We start from the raw sequence: 3,848 nt of genomic DNA on the forward strand, positions 1-3,848 counted from the left end.
GATAAAATGCGATGTTCTGAGGAAAAGATGTTGAATTAATGGAAGGAGAAACTGCATTTTGGCTAGATTATGACTAATTTTAGGGCAAAAAGGCGATATTTTGGAGTCAAAATGTATTCTTTCTGGGATAAACTGTGAAATTTAAGGGAGAATAGAAGTTATGTTCGGGATAAAACGCGGTGTTTTGGAGAGAAAACTTCTTACTTTGGATATGCATAGCTATGTTTTTGGAAGAAGATGTGCGATCCTCGGAATAAAAAGCGGTACTGGGGTACTAAATATGTTATTTCTGGGATAAAATGCGATGTTCTGAGGAAAAGATGTTGAATTAATGGAAGGACAAACTGCATTTTGGCTAGATTATGACTAATTTTTGGGCAAAAAGGCGATATTTTGGAGTCAAAAAGTATTCTTTCTGGGATAAACTGTGAAATTTAAGGGAGAAAAGAAGGTGTGTTCGGGATAAAACGCGGTGTTTTGGAGAGAAAACTTCTTACTTTCGATATGCATAGCTATGTTTTCGGAAGAAGATTTGCGATCCTCGGAATAAAAGGCGGTATTGGGGTACTAAATGTGTTATTTCTGGGATAAAATGCGATGTTCTGAGGAAAAGATGTTGAATTAATGGAAGGAGAAGCTGCATTATGGCTAGATTATGACTAATTTTAGGGCAAAAAGGCGATATTTTGGAGTCAAAATGTATTCTTTCTGGGAGAAACTGTGAAATTTAAGGGATAAAAGAAGGTGTGTTCGGGATAAAACGCGCTGTTTTTGGAGAGAAAACTTCTTACTTTGGATATGCATAGCTATGTTTTTGGAAGATGTGCGATCCTCGGAATTAAAAGCGGTATTGGGGTACTAAATGTGTTATTTCTGGGATAAAATGCGATGTTCTGAGGAAAACATGTTGAATTAATGGAAGGACATACTGCATTTTGGCTAGATTATGACTAATTTTAGGGCAAAAAGGCGATATTTTGGAGTCAAAATGTATTCTTTCTGGGATAAACTGTGAAATTTAAGGGAGAAAAGAAGGTGTGTTCGGGATAAAACGCGGTGTTTTTGGAGAGAAAACTTCTTACTTTGGATATGCATAGCTATGTTTTTGGAAGAAGATGTGCGATCCTCGGAATAAAAAGCGGTATTGGGGTCTTAAATGTGTTTTTTCTAGGATAATACGTGATGTTCTGAGGAAAAGATGTTGAATTAATGGAAGGACATACTGCATTTTGGCTAGATTATGACTAATTTTAGGGCAAAAAGGCGATATTTTGGAGTCAAAATGTATTCTTTCTGGGATAAACTGTGAAATTTAAGGGAGAAAAGAAGTTATGTTCGGGATGAAACGCGGTGTTTTTAAGAGAAAACTTACTTTCGATATGCATAGCTATGTTTTTGGAAGAAGATGTGCGATCTTCGGAATAAAAAGAGGTATTGGGGTCTTAAATGTGTTTTTTCTAGGATAATACGCGATGTACTGAGTAAAAGATGTTGAATTAATGGAGGGAGAAACTGCATTTTGGCTAGATTATGACTAACTTTAGGGCAAAAAGGCGATATTTTGGAGTCAAAATGTATTCTTTCTGGGATAAACTGTGAAATTTAAGGGAGAAAAAAAATTATGGTCGGGATAAAACGTGGTGTTTTGGAGAGAAAACTTCTTACTTTCGATATGCATAGCTATGTTTTTGGAAGAAGATGTGCGATCCTCGGAATAAAAAGCGGTATTGGGGTACTAAATGTGTTATTTCTGGGATAAAATGCGATGTTCTGAGGAAAAGATGTTGAATTAATGGAAGGAGAAACTGCATTTTGGCTAGATTATGACTAACTTTAGGGCAAAAATGCGATATTTTGGAGTCAAAATGTATTCTTTCTGGGATAAACTGTGAAATTTAAGGGAGAAAAGAAGGTGTGTTCGGGATAAAACGCGGTGTTTTTGGAGAGAAAACTTCTTACTTTGGATATGCATAGCTATGTTTTTGGAAGATGTACGATCCTCGGAATAAAAAGCAGTACTGGGGTACTAAATATGTTATTTCTGGGATAAAATGCGATGTTCTGAGGAAAAGATGTTGAATTAATGGAAGGAGAAACTGCATTTTGGCTAGATTATGACTAATTTTAGGGCAAAAAGGCGATATTTTGGAGTCAAAATGTATTCTTTCTGGGATAAACTGTGAAATTTAAGGGAGAATAGAAGTTATGTTCGGGATAAAACGCGGTGTTTTGGAGAGAAAACTTCTTACTTTGGATATGCATAGCTATGTTTTTGGAAGAAGATGTGCGATCCTCGGAATAAAAAGCGGTACTGGGGTACTAAATATGTTATTTCTGGGATAAAATGCGATGTTCTGAGGAAAAGATGTTGAATTAATGGAAGGAGAAACTGCATTTTGGCTAGATTATGACTAATTTTTGGGCAAAAAGGCGATATTTTGGAGTCAAAAAGTATTCTTTCTGGGATAAACTGTGAAATTTAAGGGAGAAAAGAAGGTGTGTTCGGGATAAAACGCGGTGTTTTGGAGAGAAAACTTCTTACTTTCGATATGCATAGCTATGTTTTCGGAAGAAGATTTGCGATCCTCGGAATAAAAGGCGGTATTGGGGTACTAAATGTGTTATTTCTGGGATAAAATGCGATGTTCTGAGGAAAAGATGTTGAATTAATGGAAGGAGAAGCTGCATTATGGCTAGATTATGACTAATTTTAGGGCAAAAAGGCGATATTTTGGAGTCAAAATGTATTCTTTCTGGGAGAAACTGTGAAATTTAAGGGATAAAAGAAGGTGTGTTCGGGATAAAACGCGCTGTTTTTGGAGAGAAAACTTCTTACTTTGGATATGCATAGCTATGTTTTTGGAAGATGTGCGATCCTCGGAATTAAAAGCGGTATTGGGGTACTAAATGTGTTATTTCTGGGATAAAATGCGATGTTCTGAGGAAAACATGTTGAATTAATGGAAGGACATACTGCATTTTGGCTAGATTATGACTAATTTTAGGGCAAAAAGGCGATATTTTGGAGTCAAAATGTATTCTTTCTGGGATAAACTGTGAAATTTAAGGGAGAAAAAAAATTATGGTCGGGATAAAACGTGGTGTTTTGGAGAGAAAACTTCTTACTTTCGATATGCATAGCTATGTTTTTGGAAGAAGATGTGCGATCCTCGGAATAAAAAGCGGTATTGGGGTACTAAATGTGTTATTTCTGGGATAAAATGCGATGTTCTGAGGAAAAGATGTTGAATTAATGGAAGGAGAAACTGCATTTTGGCTAGATTATGACTAACTTTAGGGCAAAAATGCGATATTTTGGAGTCAAAATGTATTCTTTCTGGGATAAACTGTGAAATTTAAGGGAGAAAAGAAGGTGTGTTCGGGATAAAACGCGGTGTTTTTGGAGAGAAAACTTCTTACTTTGGATATGCATAGCTATGTTTTTGGAAGATGTACGATCCTCGGAATAAAAAGCGGTACTGGGGTACTAAATATGTTATTTCTGGGATAAAATGCGATGTTCTGAGGAAAAGATGTTGAATTAATGGAAGGAGAAACTGCATTTTGGCTAGATTATGACTAATTTTAGGGCAAAAAGGCGATATTTTGGAGTCAAAATGTATTCTTTCTGGGATAAACTGTGAAATTTAAGGGAGAATAGAAGTTATGTTCGGGATAAAACGCGGTGTTTTGGAGAGAAAACTTCTTACTTTGGATATGCATAGCTATGTTTTTGGAAGAAGATGTGCGATCCTCGGAATAAAAAGCGGTACTGGGGTACTAAATATGTTATTTCTGGGATAAAATGCGATGTTCTGAGGAAAAGATGTTGAATTAATGGAAGGACA

This window comes from Coturnix japonica, chromosome W (genome assembly GCF_054131305.1).
Source record: "Coturnix japonica strain WE chromosome W, WE-NBRP24, whole genome shotgun sequence".
Taxonomy (NCBI): domain Eukaryota; kingdom Metazoa; phylum Chordata; class Aves; order Galliformes; family Phasianidae; genus Coturnix; species Coturnix japonica.